General features: G+C 39.8%; 1 protein-coding gene across 14 annotated transcripts in view; it reads right to left on the reverse strand.

Moving 5' to 3' along the window:
* The window catches only part of PATJ (PATJ crumbs cell polarity complex component), a 363,430-nt gene that overhangs the window by 292,625 nt on the left and 57,962 nt on the right, over nt 1-12,843 (reverse strand). The window lies entirely within an intron of this gene.

The following is a 12,843-nucleotide window of genomic DNA, read 5'->3' on the forward strand; positions in this document are numbered from 1 at the left end:
CTTTTTCCATCTCACCAGCTTAAGAGAGAACAATTTCTGATTTGGGGGAGGTATGGGTGTGAAATAAGGAAGGCAATCATTATTCCACTCTAGGATTGGTTCTGTTGACTTAGAAGGATTCATATGGGTTCAGATATGAGCCAAGCATTAAGAAATTCCAGCCAATGTCAAGGTAAAAAGATGAGTGTCTTAGTGTTGTTGGCTCTAAAGGTCAAAGGTATTCACCAAACTCCATTCCCCTGACTTTCAAAATTGGAACTAATGATTTCTCATTGTGGATATATAAACTCAAACATGGTAAATGGTGCTACAATAGTCTGTTTATCCAAAATACCAGGCCCATCTCTAACTGTATATTTGCTAAGGAGAAAACCCTACACAAGGTGGCAATGCATCCACAGCATGGCTCTTTCCCTATTTCCTTTCCTCTGTGATCACTTATCCTGGAGCTTGTCACCTCCCCTTAGTCATCTGCTCTGAGTCCTCAGAGTTCCACAAGCCTTGCTTCAGACACCACCTGGGGCTCATTTCCAACCCACTACAGACAAACAGACAAATGTGAAGTGTCAAGGCGTCCAGCTGACTAAGGCCTCAATGGCTTAAAACGGGCAGGAGGGATTCCTGGCCTTGGGCTAATTTTCTGAAAATTAAGTGCTCTTGACCACCAAGCACTTCAGGATCTACAGCCATCTCTGGCAATAAGATATTCTAGCAATGCAAGGGTAAGATTGCTTTTACTCTTGTTCTCTCTCTGTGATCTCTTTATTTCTCACTGCTGCCACCTCATTCTGTTTAGTCATTATACCAAATCCTGTATATCAAGCTAGGAGACATTAGGGTCAGTTTCTTTAGCACTAAAAGGTGAATAAAAACTCTGAGAAATGTTTCTGTAATAACACTTTACCCATCCATCTCTGCCAACTCTCTTCCTTCCTTTGTTTATGAGCCAAACACTAGGGCAGGGAGTGGTCAGTGGGTCCAGCTGTAGGTCATCCCCAGTGCTGTGCTAAAGTATGCTTGCAAGAGCGGATTTTTCAATTTTCAGGAATTCTGCAAGCCAGTTGTTAATGACAGCCATTATTAAATATGAAATTATAAGATTACAATTAAATAAATAATATTAAAAATAAATGTAGTAAGTACTCAAAATCCATCACTTCCTAATTATTTTGAGCACATTTTATCTATGTTCTTGAAGTGACTTCTATCTGTTATACATGTATGGTGGAAACACGCTCTATCTAAGAATTTAGGGAATACCAAAGGGATGAACAACTGAAAAAGACAGATGAAATGGTTGATTTGTCTAGCGCTAAATGCAGGTAGGTCAGGTAACAATATAGACCTGCTCCCATGGAGAAACCTACATCAACGAAGTGCAACTGTGAATCGTTACCTAACTCAGTGTTCATTGCTGTCATTTTGGTTGCTTGAAATCTGCCATGGTGGAACTATTTATACCACAGGTATTGGTAAATGCTACAAATTAGGGTTGCCTTTTTTTTTTTGAGGGCTAGACATTTCCCAGCATATCATTGATTTACAATCTATTTTGGACATGATGCCCAGCATATATTTATAGAGTGTAAACTATGTGCAAGAATTTGAGCTTTGGGCTGGAATTACAGGATGAACAAAAGAAACAGTTTCTACCCTCCGGAACTAACATCTAGGATGGAAGACAGACAATATAAACAAGCAAGAGAGTGAGCAGAGACAAGCAAAACAAGTAAGCCAATAAACAATGCACCAACAAACAAGTGAAAGATAAACCCCAAGTTACCAACTGTGATAAGTGCTATGAAGTAGCTAATCAGGGTCAGGACATCAGACACAACTGTGGAGGCTGTTTGAAAAGTTGGTCTGAGTAGGTTTCATAGAGATGGGGACATTTAAGGTGAGAACACATATAGATGGAATATAAAAGAAAAAAAAATGGTCCGAAGAACCTAGGGGCAAGACGGGAATAAAGACGCAGACCTACTAGAGAAGGGACTTGAGGATATGGAGAGGGGGAAGGATAAGCTGGGACAAAGTGAGAGAATGGCATGGACATATATATATATACATACTACCAAATGTAAAACAGATAGCTAGTGGGAAGCAGCCACATAGCACAGGGAGATCAGCTCGGTGCTTTGTGACCACATAGAGGGGTGGGATAGGGAGGGTGAGAGGGAGGGAGACGCAAGAGGGAAGAGATATGGGAACATATGAATAACTGATTCACTTTGTTATAAAGCACAAACTAACAAACCATTGTAAAGCAATTATACTCCAATGAAGATGTTTTAAAAAAGGTATGCAGATGGAAAATAAGCATATGAAAAATAATTAAAAAAATTTTTTTTAATTAAGGGGAAAAAGTTCATCTCAACTGATATAAAGGTGAACAAAATGAAAAAAAAAAAAAAAAAAAAAGAGTCAGCCCTACAAAGAGCCTGCTTGGGGACTGCTTGTGGGAGGTTAGTGAAAAAGGTAATTGCAAAATTTTTGGTTTGAGCAACTGAGTAGATGGTGGTAGCAATTTCTGCATAGAAATAAGTGCCCAAATTAAAAGACATTGCTGTACACACAATTTGCTACTTATATAATAGCATGCCCTCATAAAAAAATAAAAGGATTAAGGAGGGAACTGATTCCAGGCTCCCCTGCCAGCCCCTTACTAATCAATCCTGCTCTCTTCCCCACTTCTATGGAACAGCTGATGTCAGGAACAGGTTGGAGCACTGAAGAGCAGCAGAGGCTCACCCATGGAATCCCTTACCCACCAGATACAGGACGCCCTTCTAGGCTATTCCCCCCGATATCTATAAACACCACATGCTCCCTAGAAATGTGCGCCATGAACGGAACACACGTGCCCCATCTTCAATCACACTGAACAAATAAACCAGAAATGATGTTTACAAAATCTGTCAATCTAAAAGACGCCTACCTAATATTCATTCTGCGTCTAAATCTGAGTACAGCTGGGTTTCTGAGACTTGATGTTACATGGCTGCAGGTTTCTCTGTGGGAGCAGGACTGTTTAATTACCTGTCCCAGCTGCATTTTGCAACTAAACAAATCAACCGTTTCATCTGTCTCTTTCGGTTTTCCACCCTTTCAGAATTCTGAGAGCAGAAAGGGCTAAAATGACAGGAGTGGGTGCAACAGACAGATGATTGATGCCTTCACACACAGAGCACGTTATGCTTTTTGATGCTTATTCAATGTGCTTTGCAAGGGGTCCTGTTTAAATCTACAAAGTTAATGAGAAGCGGGATTTTCATGATACTGATGTGACAAGTAAAGAATACAAGGAAATATATCCAAGGAAAGTGTGACCACTGTGTGATTTACTATCAGCACTAAAATGATGAAGATCAAATGAGATCAAGAAAGCTAGAGGAGGACTTCTCTGACAGCGCAGTGGTTAAAAATCTGCCTGCCAATGCAGGGGACACAGGTTTGAGCCCTGATCCGGGAAGATCCCACATGCCGTGGAGCAACTAAGCCCGTGAGCCATGGCCGCTGAGCCTGAGCTCTAGAGCCCACGTGCCACAACTACTGAAGCCCACGCACCTAGAGCCCGTGCTCTGCAACGAGAGGCCACTGCAATGAGAAGCACGCACAGTGCAAGGAAGAATAGCCCTTGTTCGCCACAACTAGAGATAGCCCACGTGCAGCAACGAAGACTCAACGCAGACAAAATAAATAAATTTATTTATTATTTTTTTTAAAAAGAAAGAAAGCTAGAGGCCTTGAACCTATGAGTGGAGAGACCTGTCAGGAAACAAGCTGCAGCTCATTCATTTCACTAGAAGCTCTACTTTTAGGTCCCTCAAACAAGATATCGAAATGCTCAAGTAGGAATATAAATGATGTTGCTCCAGGGGGAAAAAAAACTTCCAGAGAGGAATAGCTATGTCAGTGGGATGGGGGAGGATGCTTCCAAAAAATCTGAACAAAAAATAAAACACAACAGAAAGAACCCTATGACTGCTTCTTATAACACACACACACACACACACACACACATACACACACACACACACACACACGCATCCTCTCTCTCTCTCTCTCTCTCTCTGTTAATGGAGATATTAAATAATCATTTATGTTTAAAGATTAGGTACAAAGAGTTACTAAATTTACCACAAATAAAAAACAAACTTTTCAAGAATGAGGCTACAACTTTTAAACTAATGGTGAAACACAGGATAATACCCTCAAAAGTTAGGTAAGTTCACACAGAGGTTCTGCAAGACAATCAAACAATCTCGTAAAGTTTGATTTATATTAGTTTTTCTCACCCAACTAAAATTTTTATTCTGGGGAATTCCCTGGTGGTCCATTGGTTAGGACTCCACGCTTTCACTGCTGAGGGCCCAGGTTCACTTCCTGGTGGGGGAACTAGATCCCACAAGCCTCAAGGCACATCCAAAAAAAATAAAAATAAAAAATAAAATTTTAATTCTGAATGTTTAAAAAACACATATTACACACTCCGTTGTACAGAAATATATTGAAGGATCTCTTCAGCTACCTAACACCAAGGTCAAGCATCAGTTGCCATTTTTTCATTTCAGATATCATTGATGTTACCTGTCTGGCCCATGTGATATTTGAGCCTTTTTTTTCTTTTTAACATCTTTATTGGAGTATAATTGCTTTACAATGGTGTGTTAGTTTCTTCTGTATCACAAAGTGAATCAGCTATACGTATACATATATCCCCATGTCTTCTCCCTCTTGCATCTCCCTCCCACCCTCCCTATCCCACCCCTCTAGGTGGTCACAAAGCACCCAGCTAAACTCCCTGTGCTATGCAGCTGCTTCCCACTAGCTATCTATTTTACTTTGAGAGTGTATATTATGTCCATGCCACTCTCTCACTTCATCCCAGCTTACCCTTCACCCTTCCTGTGTCCTCAAGTCCATTCTCTACGTCTGCATCTTTATTCCTGTCCTACCCCTAGGTTCCTCAGAACCTTCTTTTTTTTTTTAGATTCCATAGATATGTGTTAGCATACAGTATTTGTTCTTCTCTTTCTGACTTACTGTATAACAGTCTCTAGGTCCATCCACCTCACTACAAATAACTCAATTTCGTTTCTTTTTATGGCTGAGTAATATTCCATTGTATATATGTGCCACATCTTTTTATCCATTCATCTGTCAATGGACACCTAGGTTGCTTCCATGTCCTGGCTAATGTAAATAGTGCTGCAATGAACACTGTGTTACATGACTCTTTTTGAATTATGGTTTTCTCAGGGTACATGCCCAGTAGTGGGATTGCTGGGTCATATGGTAGTTCTATTTTTAGTTTCTTAAGGAACCTCCATACTGTTCTTCACAGTGACTGTAGCCAATTTACATTCCCACCAACAGTGAAAGAGGATTCCCTTTTCTCCACACCCTCTCCAGCATTTACTGTTTGTATATTTCTTGATGATGGCCATTCTGACTGGTGTGAGGTGACACCTCATTCTTTTTTTAAAATTTATTTTATTTATTCATTTTTTTGCTGCATTGGGTCTTCATTGCTGCACGCAGGCTTTCTTTAGTTGCAGCAAGCGGGGGCTACTCTTCGTTGCGCTGCATGGGCTTCTCACTGCTGTGGCTTCTCTTATTGCGGATCACGGGTTCTAGATGTACGGGCTTCAGGAGTTGTGGCATGCCGGCTCAGTAGTTACAGAAAGAACCCTATGGCTGCTTCTTATAACACACACACACACACACACACACATACACACACACACACACACACACACACGCATCCTCTCTCTCTCTCTCTCTCTCTCTGTTAATGGAGATATTAAATAATCATTTATGTTTAAAGATTAGGTACAAAGAGTTACTAAATTTACCACAAATAAAAAACAAACTTTTCAAGAATGAGGCTACAACTTTTAAACTAATGGTGAAACACAGGATAATACCCTCAAAAGTTAGGTAAGTTCACACAGAGGTTCTGCAAGACAATCAAACAATCTCGTAAAGTTTGATTTATATTAGTTTTTCTCACCCAACTAAAATTTTTATTCTGGGGAATTCCCTGGTGGTCCATTGGTTAGGACTCCACGCTTTCACTGCTGAGGGCCCAGGTTCACTTCCTGGTGGGGGAACTAGATCCCACAAGCCTCAAGGCACATCCAAAAAAAATAAAAATAAAAAATAAAATTTTAATTCTGAATGTTTAAAAAACACATATTACACACTCCGTTGTACAGAAATATATTGAAGGATCTCTTCAGCTACCTAACACCAAGGTCAAGCATCAGTTGCCATTTTTTCATTTCAGATATCATTGATGTTACCTGTCTGGCCCATGTGATATTTGAGCCTTTTTTTTCTTTTTAACATCTTTATTGGAGTATAATTGCTTTACAATGGTGTGTTAGTTTCTTCTGTATCACAAAGTGAATCAGCTATACGTATACATATATCCCCATGTCTTCTCCCTCTTGCATCTCCCTCCCACCCTCCCTATCCCACCCCTCTAGGTGGTCACAAAGCACCCAGCTAAACTCCCTGTGCTATGCAGCTGCTTCCCACTAGCTATCTATTTTACTTTGAGAGTGCACCCCCCCTATCCCACCCCTCTAGGTGGTCACAAAGCACCCAGCTAAACTCCCTGTGCTATGCAGCTGCTTCCCACTAGCTATCTATTTTACTTTGAGAGTGTATATTATGTCCATGCCACTCTCTCACTTCATCCCAGCTTACCCTTCACCCTTCCTGTGTCCTCAAGTCCATTCTCTACGTCTGCATCTTTATTCCTGTCCTACCCCTAGGTTCCTCAGAACCTTCTTTTTTTTTTTAGATTCCATAGATATGTGTTAGCATACAGTATTTGTTCTTCTCTTTCTGACTTACTGTATAACAGTCTCTAGGTCCATCCACCTCACTACAAATAACTCAATTTCGTTTCTTTTTATGGCTGAGTAATATTCCATTGTATATATGTGCCACATCTTTTTATCCATTCATCTGTCAATGGACACCTAGGTTGCTTCCATGTCCTGGCTAATGTAAATAGTGCTGCAATGAACACTGTGTTACATGACTCTTTTTGAATTATGGTTTTCTCAGGGTACATGCCCAGTAGTGGGATTGCTGGGTCATATGGTAGTTCTATTTTTAGTTTCTTAAGGAACCTCCATACTGTTCTTCACAGTGACTGTAGCCAATTTACATTCCCACCAACAGTGAAAGAGGATTCCCTTTTCTCCACACCCTCTCCAGCATTTACTGTTTGTATATTTCTTGATGATGGCCATTCTGACTGGTGTGAGGTGACACCTCATTCTTTTTTTAAAATTTATTTTATTTATTCATTTTTTTGCTGCATTGGGTCTTCATTGCTGCACGCAGGCTTTCTTTAGTTGCAGCAAGCGGGGGCTACTCTTCGTTGCGCTGCATGGGCTTCTCACTGCTGTGGCTTCTCTTATTGCGGATCACGGGTTCTAGATGTACGGGCTTCAGGAGTTGTGGCATGCCGGCTCAGTAGTTGTGGCTCACAGGCTCTAGAGCACAGGCTCAGTAGCTGTGGTGCACGGGCTTAGTTGCTCCAAGGCATGTGGGATCTTCCCAGACCAGGGCTCGAACCTGTGTCCCCTGCATTGGCAGGCAGATTCTTAACCACTGCTCCACCAGGGAAGCCCGAGGTGATAACCTCATTGTAGTTTGGATTTGCATTTCTCTAATGATTAGTGATGTTGAGCATCCTTTCATGTGTTTGTTGACAATCTGTATATCTTCTTTGGAGAAATGTCTATTTAGGTCTTCTGCCCATTTCTGGATTGGGTTGTTTGTTTCTTTGATATTGAGCTGCATGAGCTGCTTGTATATTTTAGAGACTAATCCTTTGTCAGTGGCTACGTTTGCAAATATTTTCCCTCATTCTGAGGGCTTTTCATCTTGTTTATGGTTTACTTTGCTGTGCAAAAGCTTTTAAATTTCATTAGGTCCCACTTGTTTATTTTTGTTTTTACTTCCACTTCTCTAGGAGGTGGGTCAAAAAGGATCTTGCTGTGATTTATGTCATAGAGTGTTCTGCCTATGTTTTCCTCTAAGAGTTTCATAGTGTCTGGCCTTACATTTAGGTCTTTAATCCATTTTGAGTTTATTTTTGTGAATGGTGTTAAGGAGTGTTCTAATTTCATTCTTTTACATGTAGTGGTACAGTTTTCCCAGTATCACTTATTGAACAGGCTGTTTTTGCTCCATTGTACATTCTTGCCTCCTATATCAAAGATTAGGTAACCACAGGTGCATGGGTTTATCTCTGGGCTTTCTATCCTGTTCCATTGAGCGACAGTTCTGTTTTTGTGCCAATACCATACTGTCTTGATTACTGTAGCTTTGTAGTATAGTCTAAAGTCAGGGAGCCTGATTCCTCCAGCTCCATTTTACTTTCTCAAGATCGCTTTGGCTATTCGGGGTCTTTTGGGTCTGTCTCCATACAAACTGGGCAATTTTTTGCTCTAGTTCTGTGAAAAATGCCATTGGTAGTTTGATAGGGATTGCACTGAATCTGTAGATTGCTTTGGGTAGTACAGTCATTTTCACAATGTTGATTCTTCCAATCCAAGAACATGGTGTATCGCTCCATCTGTTTGGATCATCTTTAATTCTTTCATCAGTGTCTTACAGTTTTCTGCATACAGGTCTTTTGTCTCCTTAGATAGGTTTATTCCTAGGTATTTTATTCCTTTTGTTGCAATGGTAAATGGGACTGTTTCCTTAATTTCTCTTTCAGATTTTTCATCATTAGTGTATAGGAATGCAAGAGATTTCTGTGCATTAATTTTGTATCCTGCTACTTTACCAAATTCATTGATTAGCTCTAGTGGTTTTCTGGTAGCATCTTTAGGATTCTCTATGTATAGTATCATGTCATCTGCAAACAGTGACAGTTTTACTTCTTCTTTTCCAGTTTGCATTCCTTTTATTTCTTTTCTTCTCTGATTCCTGTGCTTAAAACTTCCAAATCTATGTTGCATAATAGTGGTGAGAGTGGGCAACCTTGTCTTGTTCCTGATCTTACTGGAAATGGTTTCAGTTTTTCACCATTGCGAATGATGTTGGCTGTGGGTTTCTCATATATGGCCTTTATTATGTTGAGATAAGTTCCCTCTATGCCTACTTTCTGGAGGGTTTTTATCATACATGGGTGTTGAATTTTGTCAAAAGCTTTTTCTGCATCTATTGAGATGATCATATGGTTTTTATCCTTCAATTTGTTAATATGGTGTATCACACTGATTGATTTTCATATATTGAAGAATCCCTGCATTCCTGGGATAAACCCCACTTGATCATGCTGTATGATCCTTTTAATGTGCTGTTGGATTCTGTTTGCTAGCATTTTGTTGAGGATTTCTGCATCTATGTTAATCAGTGATACTGGCTTGTAGTTTTCGTTTTGTGACGTCTTTGTCTGGTTTTGGTATCAGGGTGATGGCCGCGTAGGTTGAGTTTGGGAGTGTTCCTCCCTCTGCTATATTTTGGAAGAGTTTGAGAAGGATAGGTGTTAGCTCTTCTCTAAATGTTTGATAGAATTCGCCTGTGAAGCCATCTGGTCCTGGGCTTTTGTTTGTTGGAAGATTTTTAATCCCAGTTTCAATTTCAGTGCTTGTGATTGGTCTGTTTTTATTTTCTATTTCTTCCTGGTTCAGCCTCAGAAGGTTGTGCTTTCCTAAGAATTTGTCCATTTCTTCCTGGTTGTCCAATAAGCATACAGTTGCTTGTAGTAATCGCTCATGATCCTTTGTATTTCTGCAGTGTCAGTTGTTACTTCTCCTTTTTCAGTTCTAATTCTATTGATTTGAGTCTTCTCCCTTTTTTTCTCGATGAGTCTGGGTTTATCAATTTTGTTTATCTTCTCAAAGAACCAGCTTTTAGTTTTATTGATCTTTGCTATCATTTCCTTCATTTCTTTTTCATTTATTTCTGATCTGATCTTTATGATTTCTTCTGCTAACTTTGGGATTTTTTGTTCTTCTTTCTCAAATTGCTTTAGGTGTAAGGTTAGATATCTAGTCTCATAGCATTGTGGTCGGAAAAGATACTTGATACGATTTCAATTTTCTTAAATTTACCGAAGCTTGATTTGTGACCCAAGATACGGTCTATCCTGGAGAATGTTCCATGAGCACTTGTTAAGAAAGTGTATTCTGTTGTTTTTAGATGGAATGTCCTATAAATATCAATTAAGTCCATCTATTTAATGTGTCATTTAAAGCTTGTGTTTCCTTATTTATTTTCATTTTGGATGATCTGTCCATTGGTGAAAGTGGGGTGTTAAAGTCCCCTACTATGATTGTTACTGTCAATTTTCCATTTTATGGCTTCTAGCATTTGCCTTATGTATTGAGGTGCTCCTATGTTGGGTGCATAAATATTTACAATTGTTATATCTTCTTCTTGGATTAATCCCTTGATCATTATGTAGTGTCCTTCTTTGTCTCTTGTAATAGTCTTTAAAGTCTATTTTGTCTGATATGAGATTTGCTATTCCAGCTTTCTTTTGATTTCCATTTGCATGGAATATCTTTTTCCATCCCCTCACTTTCAGTCTGTATGTGTCTCTAGGTCTGAAGTGGGTCTCTTGTAGACAGCATATATATGGGTCCTCCTGTAGACAGCATATATACGAGTCTTATTTTTGTATCCACTCAGTCATGCTATGTCTTTTGGTTGGAGCATTTAATCCATTTACATTTAAGGTAGTTATCAATATGTATGTTCCTATTACCAGTTTCTTAATTGTTTTGGGTGTGTTTTTCCTTCCTAGAGAAGTTCCTTTAGCATTTGTTGTAAAGCTGGTTTGATGGTGCTGAATTCTCTTAGCTTTTGCTTGTCTGTAAAGGTTTTACTTTCTCTGTCGAATCTGAATGCGATCCTTGCTGGATAGAGTAATCTTGGTTGTAGGTTTTTACCTTTCACCACTTTAAATAAGTCTTGCCTCTCCCTTTTGGCTTGTAAAGTTTCTGCTGAAAGATCAGCTGTTAACCTTATGGGGATTCTCTTGTATATTATTTTTTGCTTTTCCCTTGCTGCTTTTAATATTTTTTCTTTGTACGAGTCTTATTTTTGTATCCACTCAGTCATGCTATGTCTTTTGGTTGGAGCATTTAATCCATTTACATTTAAGGTAGTTATCAATATGTATGTTCCTATTACCAGTTTCTTAATTGTTTTGGGTGTGTTTTTCCTTCCTAGAGAAGTTCCTTTAGCATTTGTTGTAAAGCTGGTTTGATGGTGCTGAATTCTCTTAGCTTTTGCTTGTCTGTAAAGGTTTTACTTTCTCTGTCGAATCTGAATGCGATCCTTGCTGGATAGAGTAATCTTGGTTGTAGGTTTTTACCTTTCACCACTTTAAATAAGTCTTGCCTCTCCCTTTTGGCTTCTTCTGGGACTCCTATAGTTCGAATGTGGGTGCTTTTAATGTTGTCCCAGAGTTCTCTAAGACTGTTCTCACTTCTTTTCATTCTTTTTTCTTTATTCTGCTCTGCGGTAGTTATTTCCACTATTTTATCTTTCAGGTCACTTATCCGTTCTTCTGCCTCAGTTATTCTGCTATTAACTCCTTCTAGAGAATTTTTTATTTCATTTATTGTGTTGCTCATCATTGTTTGTTTGCTCTTTAGGTCTTCTAGGTCCTTGTTAAACGTTTCTTGTATTTTCTCCATTCTATTTCCAAGATTTTGGATCATCTTTACTATCATTACTCTGAATTCTTTTTCAGGTAGACTGCCTATTTCCTCTTCATTTGTTTGGTCTCGTGGGTTTTTACCTTGCTCCTTCATGTGCTGTGTGTTTCTCTGTCTTCTCATTTTGCTTGACTTACTGTATTTGGGGTCTCCTTTTCACAGGCTGCAGGATCATAGTTCCTATTGTTTTTGGTGTCTGCCCCCAGTGGGTAAGGTTGGTTAACTCCTTCTAGAGAATTTTTTATTTCATTTATTGTGTTGCTCATCATTGTTTGTTTGCTCTTTAGGTCTTCTAGGTCCTTGTTAAACGTTTCTTGTATTTTCTCCATTCTATTTCCAAGATTTTGGATCATCTTTACTATCATTACTCTGAATTCTTTTTCAGGTAGACTGCCTATTTCCTCTTCATTTGTTTGGTCTCGTGGGTTTTTACCTTGCTCCTTCATGTGCTGTGTGTTTCTCTGTCTTCTCATTTTGCTTGACTTACTGTATTTGGGGTCTCCTTTTCACAGGCTGCAGGATCATAGTTCCTATTGTTTTGGGTGTCTGCCCCCAGTGGGTAAGGTTGGTTCAGTGGGTTGTGTAGGCTTCTCAGTGGAGGGGACAGGTGCCTGTGTTCTGGATGAGGCTGGATCTTGTCTTTCTGGTGGGTAGGACCGTGGCTGGTGGTGTGTTTTGGAGTCTCTGTGAACTTATTATGATTTTAGGCAGCCTCTCTGCTAATGGGTGGGGTTGTGTTCCTGTCTTGCTAGTTGTTTGGCATAGGGTGTCCAGCACTGTGGCTTGCTGGTCACTGAGAGGAGCTGGGTCTTAGTGTTGAGATGGAGATCTCTGGGAGAGCTTTCACAATTTGATATTACGTGAGGCTGGAAGGTCTCTGGTGGAGCAATGTCCTGAACTCACCTCTCCCACCTCAGAGGCTCAGGCCTGACACCCGGCTGGAGCACCAAGACCCTGTCAGCCACATGGCATGGGAGAGGTTCACAAATTTTAGGAGTCAACCTGAGAATGAGGAGAAAAGGAATGGAGATAGCTGGGTAGGGTAACAACAGTCCTTTAAGAGAAGCTGACACAAGCCTCTAGCATCATCACAGAATTATAGCACTGCAAGGATTACTGAAGCAGAGGCACTTTA

This window comes from Physeter macrocephalus, chromosome 4 (assembly GCF_002837175.3).
Source record: "Physeter macrocephalus isolate SW-GA chromosome 4, ASM283717v5, whole genome shotgun sequence".
Classification (NCBI taxonomy): domain Eukaryota; kingdom Metazoa; phylum Chordata; class Mammalia; order Artiodactyla; family Physeteridae; genus Physeter; species Physeter macrocephalus.